Source organism: Stegostoma tigrinum, chromosome 25 (assembly GCF_030684315.1).
Source record: "Stegostoma tigrinum isolate sSteTig4 chromosome 25, sSteTig4.hap1, whole genome shotgun sequence".
Taxonomy (NCBI): Eukaryota; Metazoa; Chordata; class Chondrichthyes; order Orectolobiformes; family Stegostomatidae; genus Stegostoma; species Stegostoma tigrinum.
In genome coordinates this window covers 21,062,561-21,080,302 of record NC_081378.1, presented here as the reverse complement: position 1 = coordinate 21,080,302, position 17,742 = coordinate 21,062,561, and positions in this window count along the sequence as shown.

Here is a 17,742-nt window from a genome sequence, read left to right as displayed (position 1 = left end):
GCTGACCAATGAGCCGATTAAGTTAGGCAGAGAGATAACGACAAATAATCAAAATTAAGATGATGTGAGGGACAACTCAAATGGATGCAGTAACGTGGGTTATCTCTCTCCCTCATTTCTGGCCTTAGAATGGAGGGTAGGTGATTGAAGCAGTTGAAGATGTTTAGGACATTAGACACCAGGCTGAGGAATTGCTTTGATCGTCAGGGGCTTAAAAAATTGCCGCCCAAAATTAATAAGCTGGACATGACTCCACCCAGATGAGTGATAACTCCCCCGTTCCCGAGTCCAATGGCGCATGCTCTTGGTTTTGTTTCCAGGGTCTATCGCCTCTAAAATAGCAAGTGGGTTTGGCCATTTCTTCATATCACATGGAATGATCCAGAGGCTGAAGATTCTGTGACCTCAAGGGGAGTTGGAGATAGATCATCTATTTGGCACTTCTGGCTGTGGATTGGGCAAATGCTTCATCCTCAGCTTTTCATAAACTTGCAGGGCTTTCCTAGTGTTCTTGATGGAAGTATTTGTGGAGTCTCCACCTCTTGATATTTGTTTAATTGCCCACCATCATTCAAAGCTTGATGTGAAATGTTCTGTTTGATATTGGCATTGAGGGGGTAGGCCACCTGAAAGGGTGAGAGAGTATTTTCAGCAATAATTTACCAAAGGCAATTTGATGTTCATTGGAAAGGAAATAATTGCAAGGCACTGGAGATATAGCAGTAGTAGTGGGTTTTATTGTAATCGCTTTTCACGAGCTAGCACAGACATTCCCTCTATGGCCTCCCTCGATGGTATATCAATAATCATAAGGCCATTAGAAAGACGTGATGCCATTCGGCCTTTAGGGATCATGGCTGATTTGATATTTCTCATGCCCACTTTTATTCAGGCTAGGAAGCTGGGAACACATGAAGCAAGGGTGGAAGATCAGGAAAGTTTAAATAAACTTAAGCATGGAGTCAGGAGGGCTAAAAGGGTCATGAAAAGTCATTGGTCAAAAGGATTAAGGAAAATCCCAAAGCTTTTTATACACACCTAAAAGGCAGAAGGGTAGTCAGGCAAAGGGTCGGCTGACTCAGGGACAGGGAAAAGAATTTATATGTGGAGCTAGAGGAAATATACAAGATATTAAATGGGTGCTTCATGTCAGTATTCACCATAGAGAAGGACTTTATGGATGATGAGTCTGGGGGAGGGTGTGCAGATAGTTTGGGTCATGTTGAGATCAAAAGGGAAGAGTACTGGGGTCTTGAAAAACATTAAGGTGGACAAGTCCCCAGGACCAGATGGGATATAACCCAGAATTCTGAGAGATGCAAGGGAGGAAATTGTTGGGGAGTTGAGGGAAATTTTTGTGTCCTCACTGGCTACAGGGACAGGTCCCATAATATTGGAGAATAGCCAATGTTGTTCCTTTTTTAAGAAGGGTGGCAAAGATAATCCAGCTAAGTGCAGGCTGGTGAGCCTCATGTCAGTGGTAGGGAAATTATTGGAGAGGATTCTTCTAGACAGGACTTACTCCCATCTGGAAATCAGTGGGCCTATTAGCGAGAGGCAGCATGGTTTTCGGAGGGGAGGTTGTGTCTTACTGCTTTCATTGAGCTTTTTGCGCAAGTGATAAAGATGATTGAGTAGGGTAGGGCAGTGGATGTTGTCAACATGGGCTTAAGTAAGGCCTTTGACAAGGACCCTCACGGCAGGCTGATGCTGAAGGTAAAGTTGTGAGGTGAGCTCGCAAGATGGATAACAACTGGCTCAGTCACAGAAGACAGAGGGGAGCAGTGAAGGATGCATTTCTGAATAGAGGGCTGTGACTAGTGGCATTCCTAAGGGATCAGTGTCGAGACCTTTGCTATTTCTCATACATATAGATGATTATATGGAAAACATAACTGGTCTGATTAGTAAGTTTGCTGAAGACACAAAGGTTGGTGGAATTGCGGATTGTGACGAGGATTGTCAAACGATTCAGCTGGATATAGATCAGTCGGTGACTTGGGCAGACAGATGCCAGAAGGAGTTTAATCTGGAAAAATGTGAAGTAATGCATTGTGGAAGGTCTAATCCAGATGGAAAATATGCAGTTAATGGCAGATGAGTATTGAAAGGAAGGGGGGTCTAGGTATACAGGTACACATGTTACTGAAAGTGGCAACGCAGGTGGAAAGGGTAGTCAACAAGGCTTACGGTATGCTTGCCTTCATTGGCTGGGGCACTGAATTTAATAATTGGCTGGTAATGTTGCAGCTTTATAGAACCTTAGTTAGGCTGCATTTGGAACATTGTGTTCAAGTCTGTTGTCACATGACTAGAAGAATGTGGTGGCTTTGGGTAGGGTATAGAAAAAATTTACCATTTACCAGGAAGTTGGCTGCTATTGAGGGCATTAGCGATGAGGAGAGGTTGGAGAAATTTGGGTTGTTTTCACTGGAATGACGAAGGTTGAGAGAGCAACTGAGAGAGATCTACAAGATCACGAAGGGCATGGAGAGAGTGGACAGTCAGAAATTTTCTTCCCAAGGTGTAAGCGTCAGTTACCACGGGCCATAGGTTTTAGGTGCGAAGTGCAAAGTTTAAATGTGATGCACAAGGCACGTTTTGGGGGAAGTAGTGGAAGCAGATAGTGTTGTGACTTTTAAAATGTGTCTTGACAAATACATGAATAGGATGGGAATACAGGGATATGGTCTCCAGAAGGATAGGGGTTTTAGTTGTCACAGGCAGCATGTTGGTGCAGGCCTGGAGGACCGAAGGGCCCGTTCCAGTACTGTAATTTCCTTCGTTCTTGTTCTTTGTTCCTTGTTTCAATGAGACCTTCTCGCATTTTCTAAAATCCATTCTATGAGCCTGATATTTTGAACCTGAAATAAATTGTGAAGGTTGCTGTTCTTTTCATGACAACCATTTGTAACCAATTCTCTTTCACTGCAGCCAATATCACTGCATTTGATAACAGGGAAGATGAGAGTACGACCAAAGGTGATCCAACTGCTGACTTAAATGACATCTCTAAATATTGTTATGGAGGTTTTTTTTACCATGGTAATTGCTTCATGTTTTTTTCAACACCAAAGAGTTGGACAGATGCTGAGGTAAGTCCCTGCCAACTTAGTGTACGATATAGAAACATAGAACCAAAGAAAATATGAACGAGAATATGACATTCGGTCATTCTAACCTGCTCTACCATTCGTCATAATCCTGTCTGATCATCAAACTCAATCGCCTGTTCTCGCTGTTCCCTCATTTCCTTTGATCCCTTTAGCCCCAGTTGTATTATCCAAATCTTTCTTGAAAATAACCAATATTTTAATCTCAATAGCTTTCTCTGGCAGAGAATACCACAGGCTCACCACTGTCTTGGTGAAGAATTTCTACGAACTTCAGCTGTAAATTGTTTATCCCAATCCCTTCAACTGGGAATCCTGGTTCTCGACTCCCACACCCTCTGGAACATCCTTCCTGAATCTGACCTGTCTTGTCCTATCGGAATTTTATTGGCTTCTTTGAGATCCCCACCCTCCTCATAATTCTGTATTCCAATGAATTTCATCCAAACCGATTCAACCTTTCCTCATATGTCAGTCCCATTCACCAGGAATGATTTGGATAAACATTCACTGTCCTTCCTCTAATGCATCAATATCCTCCCTGGGATGAAGAGACAATCACTGAACACAATATTCCATATGAGGTGTCAATCCACCTTATATAATTGTATTTGTTCCTCATTATTTCTAATTATGAGGAAAAGAAAAAAATGGAAGAAGCTTCTCCTTTGAATCCTGTTACTGATTACTCAGATTGAGCATTTGGAATCAAGCCCCACAAGACCCAAACTTCTCAAAAATGTGAATATTTGATGAAACCATCAGATGACCAAATTTTAACCAGATGTCTAATTCAGGTCAAATGAAATGCACGCTCGTTTTTTCCATCAACAATGAAAAAAGATGATTGGAAGCAAAGTTCTTTAACCAATGAATTGCTATCATATTATGATACAACCCAAGTCTACCCTTTTTACTAAATTGTCATATTCATGCACACTGCCACAGAAAGAGAAAAGTTGCAAATGTGACAGCTAGATGACAAACAAAATATCTGAAGTACAGTTTCAGCACCAGTCGTGATTGTAGATGTTAATGAGACTTTCCTTCAACCTGTTCTGTTTCAGTGCTAATGACACAAGGTGAAGGATACACAGGTTCTCAAACTTTCACTCACTGCCTGAGGATTTGTCCAGTCAGTGCCTCTGAAGATGGGTTTTCTCCTTTCCCCTTCAGATGGAATTGGCAGAAAGAGCAGTTTACAGGAGTATAATGATTGAGAATAGATATCCGGTGATTTTTTTGTTACTTCTCCACATGGGAGGGAAACAGACAGATAATTAGGTGTGTTTTTTTCAGGCTAAAAGCTTCTCTTGTATTGACCCAACACAAGGCTGTTGCCAGCTTTGGTACCCAGGAACCAATCAAGAATTTTTTTTTCTGCCACACTGAGCTCTCCTAGACCCACACAAGTGTTTTATTGAAAAGCCAATCAAAAGGCTGTCTCAGAGAAGAACTGTTTTGAACACACATATGCGCAGCATCATTATGTCTAGCATCTTCCCTCAGTGCTGGAATAAGGCAACATGGTATATACAGCTCACAATGTATTTCAATAACTTGCTTTATACAAATGCAAGCAGCTTCTTCCACATTTCCCTTGCTGTAAAGTAATTTTATAACCATATCAACGGAAGCAGAAGTAGGTCATCCTGCCAATCAAATCTGTTCCACTATTCAATGTGAGCATGGCTGGTTTGATCGCCTTCAATTCCGCTTCTCTGCCATTTCCCATGTTCTATGGTTCTCTTTCGGTTTGAAGATTTTTTTTAGATTAGATTAGATTCCTTTGTCTATCTCAGCCATGCACCTTCCATGTTTCTCAATTGGTCTGTTATTACAAACTTTAGAGAAGGCACCAAAATTTTCGAGATAAAAGATACTCACCTAAGTGGCCCACAGTTCCCTGATTTTCATTTCCCTGCCGTTTGAATGAGGCTGTAATGTTGGCACTTTGCCATTCTCTCAACTTAACATTATCCTTAAATTCCTCGTTAAACTAAGTTTGAGTATATCCTCTTGCTAGAGTCATTCTTCCTCATGGGTTATATTTGAATTATGAGTTTTGAATGATATTCCTTAAATCTGTCACTGTTGATGACTCCCTGTTCCCTGTCCACTCCATCTAATTTCACCTTCAGTTAATCATAATTTATTGAAGACAGCGTTTTCCAACGCAAGTGTTTCATTCTCAAACTGTGTGCTAAATTCCACCATGTTACAGTCACTGTTTTCCATGCGACGTTTTACTCTGAATTCAGTTCTTCAACCTGCCTCATGACACATCACCAGATCCATGGAAGCCTTATCCTTGATTGTATCTGCATCTTATTACTCTCGGGAACTGTCCCAAATCTGTTCTATGAATTCTTCTTCTTGACACCTCAAGCAATTTGACTTTCCTAATATAAATGAAGATGAAAATCACACAACATTAGCACACTGCGTTTTTTTACATATCCTCATTATCTTTTGATCTGTTTTCTGTTCTACAGTACAGCTTTTGTTCAGGAGTATTTGGATTCTTTCCACTGATGTTGACTTAATTTTGATATTTGTCAACTCCACCCAGATGGTTTCTACTTCTGATCTGAGAAGATGTATTTCTATTGCTATTATTCCTCCTGCATTATCAAAGCTAACCCACCATCCTTTCCCTCCTTCCCATCTTTTTAAAATTCACATCACCCTTAATGTTTAATTGCTCACTTTGATGTCTTTGTAAATATATAATGATTGCTGCGAATAAGCTCTATTTGTGCAGTTCGTTCATTTATTTTGTTCTTCATACTGCATGCATTGAGATAAGTATTAACATACAGAGGAATCTTGTATTGCATTCGTGTCTGCACACTATGGAAAGCATGTGGAGAGTTCAAACTGAGGTTTACTAGGAGGTTACCTAGACTGGCGGATCCCAGCTGCAAAGAGAGGTTGGACAAAATTGGCTTGCATTCGTGAGAATGTTGGAAGTTAAGGGTTTACCAGATGGCAGTGTATAAAATTATGACAGGTATGGACAAGTTGGTTAGTTGGAGGATTTTTCCCAGGATGGTATTGTCCAGCGTGAGATGGCTTAGGGCTAATCTTAAAGCAGAAAATGTGAAAGCAGAAGTGTGAGGAAGGTGTTTTACACAGAGGGTGGTAGGTGCCTGAAATAATCTGCCAGTGGAGGTGGTCAAAGCAGAGATGATAGCTATGTTTAAGAGGTACTTAGTCACATGAACAGGCAAGGAAGAGAGAGAAAACGACCATGTGCAGGCAGGCAGGCAGGTTTAGATTAGAATGGCATCATAGTTGGCACAGACATGGTGGGCCAAAGGGACTGTTCCTGTCCGGCTGTATGTTCAATGCTGAGCTCAGTAACACTGTGATGGGGCAGTGAGAGGCATTCAAGTATGAAGCTGTAAGAGGACTGGGCAAATACACTTGTGCAAAAAGAAAGCACATACGATCTCAGAGTAGGAAGAGGCAATTCACTCTTCAATTTGCATTCCACTCTTCAGTTAGTTTGGGGTTACTCTGTATTGGACACCATGTCCATTTCAGAGGAGGCTGTACTTTTTATGGCTCTCATTCTAAAGTAACTGTGTTTCATTGTTTGGAACTTCAGAACTGAATATTGTTAAAGTCAGAAAGTGATAAACAACAATTGCCTGTTTATTTTAATTTCAAGATATACTGCCAGAACATTGAACCAGGTGGCCATCTTGCGTCCGTGCACTCGGAGAAACAGAAAAATCTCATTGGACAGTTGATACGTAAATCAAGTAATTCAGATTCTGCAGCTTGGATTGGCCTGCATAACATGCACAAGGTAAAACTGCGAGTTATTGCAATGGAATTGCTGTTTTGTCTCAGAAGTAAGGAGACCTTATGGCCAAAAAGTGCTCATTCTCTGATCTAAATCTACACCTGAGGTTTGATTCTCCCATAAATCAACAAACTCCCCCCGTTCAAGAGCACAACTGGGTTTGAAAGTTCCTGTGGACTTGTGATTTTCAAAAGAATATTCTTTCCTTTGAAACCAGGGAACTGTCGCAACTGTCCCCTCTGTGGACCAGGTTTGGAATTCTCTCTGAGCTTCCAGCAAAAGGTTTAGTTAGAGACACCCACTGATCTTCCAGTAGTGATGGACTCCTTTGTCCATAATTGTCTGTCTGGTTTTAGGACCATTCTGATCCATAGGAGAAGGATTTCTACTTTGGCTGCCTTTTTTTCAATCTCTGATTATCCCATTACTGCCTTTTGCCTCTCCTTTAGCTGCTTCCCTGAGCAGTGTACCCTGGTTTGGGTTCTTTGGTATTACCCCACTGGGTTAAATGTACACACATTGAAATGGATTACTGAAAGGTACCTTTCTGGTCCTGAACAGTCTGGATCTCCAGACGTGCATTAACACTTTACATTCAATATTCAGCTTAAATTCGTGCATCATACATTGTCAACTTGTCCCTTATCCTCACCATCTCTTGAAACTCCCTTCCTCTCTTTCTCTTTCTCTTTCGAAACTTTTACAAACGATTTTCCCTTTGCAGGTCCATCAGCGGTTTTGTGTCGATGTTAATGCTCATTGACAATAGAAAAGAAATTTATTGGACAAAATAAAGAAAGCAAACAAAGTAAGCAAAATTTCGATCATACAATTAAAAATACTCGAGAATGAACAGGAAAACAACGTTCCTGTCTGTTTTCACCCACAATCCTGAAGAAATAATCAGTTCCAGAGAAATTTCTCTCCTACCTTCACTGCTTTTTTAAAAAAATAATTTACTCTTCCAGTATCTTTTGTTTGAATTTTCGATCCTCTGCACAAACACTTGGTTCGGAGAAAACTGAAACATGGTTCTGATTTGAACTCCTCGTTCTTCTGAAGTTAGACATGAATCATTGTGTTCTGAAGTCAAATGTAGCAAATGATGTGGATGTGTTGGCTCTTTCTTTAACTCAGTCATATCAGGATTGTACGTATTAACATGGCAGGAGCACCTCATAGGTGCTAAACTGCGGTCACAAACTTTCTTTCAAATGATGCATTTCCAAATGACAATCTCACTTCAACATACTCGTCAACATCCATCTGCCTCTAACTTCAAAACATCTCAATACAAAATATGTAATCCCCACATTTTTATGTACTTCTCCCCTTCAGGTCAATTTTCATTGTCTCTCAAAATTTCTTGTTCACCTAATTTCAAGACCACATTATCAGTAATAGTATATTTACGTGAAACACACATCAATGTTTGTGACCATATTTTGCACAAGTCTATTTTGATCACACCATTCAGTCTCCTTTGTGTTTGCTCCTCACAAACTGACTGCTATAACTTTGTCTTTGCTGGCCATGTCAATCATTCTCAAATTGTTTGTCTGTAACATTAAAATCCAATCAAACAGTATCAAATTAGCATCATGAAATCTCTCTAAATATACCAGTCATTGGTACTACATACAAATATAACACCCTGCCTTGGTCCCGGATGTGTAAGCACGGAATTTATATACAATCAACACAGGACTCAGTGTCAGTCTCTCTACCATTGAATCTTGCAGTGGGCACACATTTAGTTTTTAAGAAAATCAATTGACTGGTCATTTGATCCTCATCTTGTCTTCTTGTACTTAAAACAGCATCCGCACTGGCTGGTATCAAAAGCCAATTTGCATCGATTCACATAAAGTGATGTTGCTAAAACTGCTTCAGAGATAGTAGGAACTGCAGATGCTGGAGAATCTGAGATAACACGGTGTAGGGCAGGATGAACATAGCAGGTCAGGCAGTATCATTGTCGCAGGAAAGCTGACGTTTTGGGCCTAGACCCTTCTTCAGAACATTTTCTGAAGAAGGGACTCGGCCCAAAACGTCAGCTTTCCTGCTCCTATGATGCTGCCTGGCCTGCTGTGTTCATCCAGCTCTACACCTTGTTATCTGCTAAAGCTGCTGTCGTTGTCAGCACAGACATCATGCTCTCAAAGGCACTCCAACACTGGGCATTCATTGAAATGTTTCACTCTTCTTCAATGCATGTGCCAATTGAGTCACAAAAATGGTGAAATTTGGAACAAAACTCCAATGGATATGACATTATCGAGGCATGCATACGAGGTGTCTGACCTGGGGAACTGTATATCAAAAGTATTCAACGTTTCAGACGGAAAGGCAAGGGAAGTCGGGTAGAATCCCTGCTAGTATCGGGTAATATCGGTGCAACAGAAGAGAGGATCTTTGAGTGAAAAACCCATCTTGGCCTGCTCCTGATCTCTCTAGCATCATAGATGCCAGTCTTCAACAAATACCATTCACTCCACATGACCTCAATATATTCCTACAAACATTGAGTACAACCACATCGCTTGCTTCTACCCAACAACACAGAAAATTTCCCAGGAAAGTCCTGCCCAGAAGAAGCAGGACAAATCCAAATCCCTCAATTACTCTCATATCAGTCTTCACTCGATCATCAGACAAATCATGCACTTGGTCATGATACACTGCCACCAACTGGCACTTGTAATGAAATAACCTGCTTCCTGATGTTCACTTTGGGTTTTGTCAATGCCAGATGTTCAGCTTGGCACCTGGCCCCATTGCAGCTGTGGGACAAACATGGATAAATAAAACTGAACCACAGAGGTGAGCTGAGTCAGGATCCTTGACTTCAAGGAAGCATTCAACTTAGAGTGACATGAACGAATTCTAGCAAGATGAGAAATAATGGGAATCGGTGACTCTTGGGATATCGACAGTGAATACATCTGCAGTTTGTGTTTCAGCTGGGCAACCTTCGTAATATAAGTTGGTGATTTGGTGACTGAGCGGGAAACTTAGTGTTGAATCAGAGAATGGGAAAGATACAGCAGAATATAGATAGACTGGAGAGTTGGGCAGATAAATGGCAGATGGAGTTCAATCCGGGCAAATGCGAGGTGATGCATTTTGGAAGATCTAATTCAAGGGCGAACTACAGTAAATGGAAAGGTCTTAGGGAAACTTGATGAACAGAGAGATCTGGGTGTTCAGGTCCATTGTTCCCTGAAGGTGACAACGCAGGTCAATAGGGTGGTCAAGAAGGCAAATGGCATGCTTTCCTTCATTGGACAGCGTATTGTGTACAAGAGTTGGCAGGTCATGTTGCAGTTGTATAGGGCTTTGGTTCGGCCACATTTGGAGTAACGTGTACAGTTCTGGTCGCCACATTACCAAAACGATGTGGATGCTTTGGGGAGGGTGCAGAGGAGGTTCACCAGGATGTTGCCTGGTATGGAGGGTGCTAGATATGAAGAGAGGTTGAATAGATTAGGATTATTTTCATTAGAAAGACGGAGATTGAGGGGGGACCTGATTGAGGTCTACAAAATCATGAGGGGTATAGACAGGATGGATAGCAAGAAGCTTTTTCCCAGAGTGGGGGACTTAATCGCTAGGGGTCATGAGTTCAAAGTGAGAGGAGGAAAGTTTAAGGGAGATATGCATGGAAAGTTCTTTACACAGAGGGTGGTGGGTGCCTGGAACGTGTTGCCAGCTGACGCAAACACATTAGCGTCTTTTAAGATATATTTGGACAGGTACACGGATGGGCAGTGAGCAAATGGTCACAGGCCTTTAGAAAATAGATGACAGGTTCGACAGAGGATCTCGATCGGTGCAGGCTTGGAGGGCCGAAGGGCCTGTTCCTGTGCCATAATTTTCGTTGTTCATTGTGCTTTCCGGGACACTTTGCTCCACGAGTCACTTCTTTCCTGTGTACCTGGCGATCATTCATTCCCTCTCCCTGCCAACTGGCTGTCCCTGTGGGGTCATCACCTTCTGCTTTGGGTAAGCCACAGAATCGCATCTTTCCTGCGTGCATAGTCGTGACGTGAGCCAAGCCAAACTCTGACGCATCAGGCTCTAGTACTTGCCAGCTCGTCCTGCATGTGTTCTTTTCTAGGAAGTTGTAAAATTTCTGCAGCCGCAGCCTGCCTCAGAACGTACATTTGACAGGCCCCAGCTCTCTGTCCAATGCAGCTAATACTGATTTCCAATTGTTTTGAAATAAAAGGTTTTTAAATATTGAGATCACAGTGACGACAGGAGTATTGATTAATGCAACAGCAGTTTTCATTTTAAAATGTTAATTTTCCTTCTCTTCCACAGGTTAAGTTTTGGCTTTGGACGGATGGTTCTCTGCTGGACTATACAAACTGGCATGTGAATGAACCTCGTATGTATCCCAGGACGGCGTGTGTGCAGTTTAACTATGGTTAGTTGACTCATTTGACTGAACAATATTCAACAGCAAATTAATGCCAGAGCAAGGCAAATATCACCAGATGAAATGAGTGACTTTCCAACTGGGGACAGTGAGGTTGAATTTTAGATTGAGACAGAAATCCATGTGCTGTTCTGTTAGCAGCAGATTACTACGACAATTGGAGTTACTCTTGTCAGTGAATGAATGTACATGGTTATGTGCTGCAATTTGAGGAATAAATCCCTGCCAGAGAAATGTCACTGTGCGTCACACAGCAAATAGGCCAATATACTTCAAGGGCAGTATTGCGGATACTGGAATGTAAACTGGGAATAATACTGCAGTTTGAGGAAAGTACACCTGGAATAACATTGCAGACAGAATAGAATATAAGAACAGAAGGGTCAATGCCCGAAATATCAGCTTTTGTGCTCCTGAGATGCTGCTTGGCCTGCTGTGTTTTTCCAGCCCCACACTTTGTTATCTTGGATTCCCCAGCATCTGCAGTTCCCATTATCTCTGATCAGGATATCCTTTGTTGCTATGTTTACTCAAGTACGTAAACACAGGCTTACAGTGAAGGTTGGCAATGTCATCTATTATGGCGCCAATTTAGGCATAAGTACCTAGACACAAATCGGAGATAGAAAAAGAGGAATAAAAAAGAAAAGAAGTTCCATTATTTTATGGTGATTCACAGAATAAGTTAGAAATAACACACAGTTAAAAGGAAAAAAAATTACAGTCAGATAATGCAATTACAAGTAAACATTACAGTGCAGTAGCTCAGCGCAGTGGCTTCCATGTGTGGGCTGACCACCTGCACCAGTCCCCAGCCTAACAACAGTCCCCGTCCTGACCAAGCCTCCAAACCGCTCTGCACCGTGTCGCACCTCCTCCAAGGTAGGTTTTCTCCGGGACTCGCTTCCCTGCACAACCCACGGCCCGGGATTCGTTTCCCTGCTCCGCCCACCCTGCACCGGCAACGGCCTGGGACTGGCTTCCCTGCATCACCCACGGCCCGGGACACCCTTCCCTGCCCTGGAGAATGTACACTGGGTGTAACACTGTAGATAGTGGAATGTACACTGGGACACTGTAGGTAAAGGAAGTACAATGCGGTATATCAGTGCAAACGGAAGAATGTGTACTGGAGATATCACTGCAGGTGAAGGAATGTTGTGTAACACTGCCGATAGAGAAACACGTACTGAGAGTAACACTGGACATGGGAGAATATACACTGGTGACAACAGTGCACGGAGAGCAAAGTGCACTGCAGATGATGCAGCAGAGAGAGGATCATGCACTGGGCTTCCGACACAGTTTCTGGCATTGCAATGGGAAAACTTTCCAGCATGTGTGTCGCAGTGGTGACGGGAATGTAGAGAAGCCTCTGTACATGGCCGGGTAACAATGGAATCAGGACAGAGTGCAAACCCTACACTTGGAGAGACAAGCCTGCAGCGTAACACCGCACTCAGAGATCTGTCCAGGTTAATATTGTTAATGAAGGAATCTGCATTCCCTTACCCAGGCACTGAGAGCTTTGAAGGAGGGACAGCTCCCCACCCCGGGATGACAAGCACACCACAGGGTGGCAGATCTTCGGAACTTCACTTGGTAACAGGCTCCCTGTGGCTGAGTTCACCTCAGTGACGATGGCCTCAGCTCCTTCACTGCTCCTTCATTTACCATTTACTAACGTCCATGGGAATGTTAGTCATGGGCCATCCTGATCAGGAATTAATTCCAGGAGGAGAGAAGCCGGTGGCAATTGGGTATAACACCATCCTGTCTCATAAAGTGTCATTCCTGATGGCATGGTCATCACCTCCAGGAGCACAATGTCCCACCCACTGGCTCAGACAGATTGATGTATCAGCAATCTCTCTATCTAAAGAGAAAGGATGACAACAGCAAACAAACAGCTGCTGATTCACTGATGGTTAGTGTTGTGTTGGATATTTCTTTTCACAGATGTTCCCGGTCAATGGGATGATACTGTTTGTCGTTTCAAGAAACCCTATGTTTGCACCTACAAACTCAATCAAAATTAGAAGAATCTGGCGATGTTCCATGGATCCTGACCAGGAATGGATCCTGTTCCTCGATTTGTGGAGATGCAGTTCCAGCCCATGGTGGCTGTGCTGATCAACTCAACAATAAATGTCATTGAACCCTCACTGTGTGTTTGATGCTGTGTGAGTCTTGTTTATTGCTGTTGGCCTGACCCACGATAGCTTCCTGCTCACCTCTTCACTCAGTCAGGTCAGAGAGACTCGGTACACTCAGTTTTCAGTGCACTTAGCTGTCCCATGCAGTGTTCAAACTAGACAATGCCCTGAAACGTGCTGGGAATGGCATTGGGCAGTGTTCCTCTGGACTGTAGGGAACAGCCCCTTCCTCACCCACACGCTGTGGTTTCCAGGGCAACACCAGAGAGTCAGCGGGATAGTTGCGCAATTAATCTCTGCAACCAGAAGCTTTCCAAAGTCACTGATTACAAGCTACAGACACGGCTTAGAAACTGTGATTGAGATTGTGCTGTTGACTGTACCAAGATGTCCAATTCCCCAGGGTCGATGATGATGGGAGACAGTCATTCGAAAGTGAGTGGGTCCAGGAATTGAAACATCCTCATTCTTCTCGATGTGATGGAGATATCCTACAAAGCCACTAGCACCTTGTGCACTGAGCTCACATCAAAAGTCACATGTTTTACGATGTAGTATTTCTGAGGGTGTGTTCCTCACTGGCTCAGCCTGTATTTATTGTCCATCCCTAATTGCCCTTCAGATCACAGCGGTGAGCAGGCTTCGTGAACTGCTGTTCACAGAGTGGGAGTATACCCATTCTATTTTGAAGAAGGAAAGATCTTAACCAGGTAACAATGAAGGAATGGCAATGTAACTCCAAGACTGGACAGTATGTAACTTGAAGGTTAATTTGAAGCTGACCATGTTCCCAAGTACCTGGTGCTTTTTGTTCTTCCAGATGTAGAGGCCATGAATTGGGAATGTGCTGTTATTGGAGTATTGAGGAGTTGTTGTGGAGCATCTTGTGAATGGTATTGTGCATAAGTGGCACAAGGGAATGAAGGACGAAGATAGTGAATGACGTGCCAGTCACACAGAATGCCCCGATGTTGTCAAGCCTCTTGACTGATGATGGAGCTGTCACCATCCATGTAAATAGGATGTATTTTATCACAGACCTGACTTGTGGCAAATCAACCATCTTCACCTGAGGCCATTGCCACAAGATTTCCTCAGTCCAATCATGTTCAGGTGTTTCATCAATAACATTCCCTCCATCATAAAGACAGAAATGGGGGTGTTCACCAATACGTTCACCACCATTCATTATTCCTCGGGTACTGAATATATGAACATGTGAACAGGAGTGGGCCATTCAGGAATTGTGCTTTCTCCATCATTTAATATGATCATGGCTTATTGAATCCTCCAGTGCCTTTAACTCACACAATCCTCTTACACTTCCTGCTGTGATATTCAGAAATTAATTATCCTTAACTTTAAACTATTAAATGAGTAAGGCACAGAATTTCAAAGATTCACAACAGATATTAAACTCTTCAGATATCGGATCCGACAATGTCCAAATGCTCCAAGACCTTAACGATATCCAGGTTTGTCTGACACCTGGCAAGTGACTTTCATAACACACAAATTTCACTCAGTCACAATCTTCAAAAAGACAAAGTCTAAACGTTAGCCCTGACCTTCAATGGAATTCCCAATGCTGAAATCCCACTGTCTACATTGCTGGGGATCATTATTCACGAGAACCTGCACCATAAAAATACTGTGACAACAAAAGCATGTCTGGGGCTGAGAATCTTGGAGGGAGAACCTCATCTCCTTACTTCGAAAGCCTAACCATTATCCATGAGGCATGAGCAAGGAATGTGTTGGGATACTCCCCACATCTTTGTACGTGTGTCTCCAATGGCATTCAAGAAGCTGATACCCAGGAGGGCAAAGCAACCCATATGATTGGCACCATAACCACAGACCATCACTCCATCCTCCTATTGATGCGCAGTATCAGCAGGGCATACCATGAAGAACATGCATTGCTGAGGTTCACCAAGTATCCTCAGGGAGCTTCTTCCAAACATTCAACTAATAAATCTAGAATGACAAGACCAGCAGAAACAAAGCAAAGCCACCACCTGCAAGTAGCACAGAAAGCCTGTCACCAATTTGTTTTAGAAATGTATAACTGTTCCTTCAGTGTCACAGGGACAGTATCCCCGAACACCCTCCATAACAGAATTGTCGATGTAGCTGCAGCAAACGGACAGAAGCAGTTCAAGAAGACAGCTCCCAACCAACTTCTCAACGCCAGCTATGAATGGGCAATAATAGCTGGCACAGCTCATGACGCCCACTAGCCATGAACAGATTTTTTAAAATGTAGGCGATGTATTACCCAGGAAATATCATCCTTACAAAGTCAACCCAGTGAAATTAAACCGAGTGAGAGAAGAGATCAAGATTATGATGGAGTTTTCAAATGAGTCGTACAAGGTGGAGCTCAGCAATGGTGGTGGTGTTGAAACCAACCAATCACCAGGACAGTGTCAATTATTGCAAGGTCAAAGAGTAATAAACGGCAGATTCACCCCTGACCCTATGACTGGGGCATTGTACTGAGAGGATTGGACAAGTACAACTTGTTATAAAACCTCCCTTGTCAAACGCTGTTCAACATTTCCATTTGTTAACATTCCAGCTGATGGATTCCTGAATGAATCAGATCACAGAACTGAATCTGGCCCGACATTCCATCTTTTCTTTCTTAAATTCAAATAATGGTCTCTCACTGAAAGGGAGGCAGAGAAGGGATGCATTTGGATTTTTTCTCTCTCCGACTGTAAAACAGCCACGACATTTAAAAATTTTCATTAACAGTACAGGCTGCTTTAAAATCATAGTTCCGGAAAGATTGAAATGGTTTCCCTGCTTCAGAAATACAAACCGACACCCACATTCTACCAGTTCCAATCCAAACACAAGAAAATGATATTTATATACATAAATCACGCACCTCTCAATATCCGCTGAACTTGGTTTTTTTGCTTGGTGCGATCATGCAAGATGTCCCCAAATCCATTAGTGCAGCGGCTCCTGCAGTCTTTTACTTTTTAAATATTTGTTTTTCGCTCCTATATTCTTCCTGCCAAAGTGCATGCTCTCTCATTTCGTACATTATACTCCATGTGCCAAGCTTAACCTCACGCACATAACCTGTCCGTATCCCTCTGTTGATGTGATAATGGGAACTGCAGATGCTGGAGAATCCAAGATAATAAAATGTGAGGCTGGATGATCACAGCAGGCCCAGCAGCATCTCAGGAGCACAAAAGCTGACGTTTCAGGCCTAGACCCTTCTTCAGAAATGAAGGGTCTTGGCCTGAAACGTCAGCTTTTGTGCTCCTGAGATGCTGCTGGGCCTGCTGTGTTCATCCAGCCTCACATTTTATTATCTCGTATCCCTCTGTTGACTCAGTTTCACCGTCTGTGTCATCCTCACATACCTTTCCGTTTGTGGGCTACATGGAACATTCCGGGTTCAGAACTACTCGGACTCCCCACAACTCTTTCTCTTCCCTCTCTCATTCTCAATTGGAAATATCAGTATATTTCGTTTCCATTTTCCATGCTGCTCTCAACCTCACCTGGTCTAACTTCGACTTCTCCTTTCCATTCCTCAAAATCTCCCCTTCCATTTCTCGGGAAACACAAGCCACCAATATCCACTGCAAATGCACTGGCACCTGTCAGCTGCACTTTACAGCCTCACACCCTGCATGCTGTAAGGACTCCTTCCCAATTCTACCAGTCTTTCATTCTGATGCTGCCTCCTTCCATGATGAACTTCAGAAATGCCCACTTTTTTACCTCAACCCAGGATTTCCTGTTACCGTGGAAGACATGCCCTTCTCCTTGTTTGAACCGTGACATACACTTTTGCCATCACCCATTCACTTCGCACCCCTAGCAATGACAGGGTCTCTCTGGTTCCCACTCACCAGCAGCCTCCACATACAAAGAACCACAAGTTGCCATTTCTGTCTCCTCCAGTGGGATGGCACCATCAGATGTATATTGCCCTCCCCTGCCTTGTCAGCATTTTGAAGGGACTATTCCCTCTGCAACAGCCTGGTCCATTCCTCCTCCATTCCCATCGTCTGCGACGCAATTGGAGAAGGTGCCATCCTTGCTCTTCCCCTCCTCCTCCATCACTATGCAAGGCCCCAGACACACCTACCAGGTGAAGCAGTAATTTACCTGAACTTCACTCAATCTAATCGACTGTATTCACTGCCAGCAATCCTCCTTTATCGGGACCTATGCAGTGAT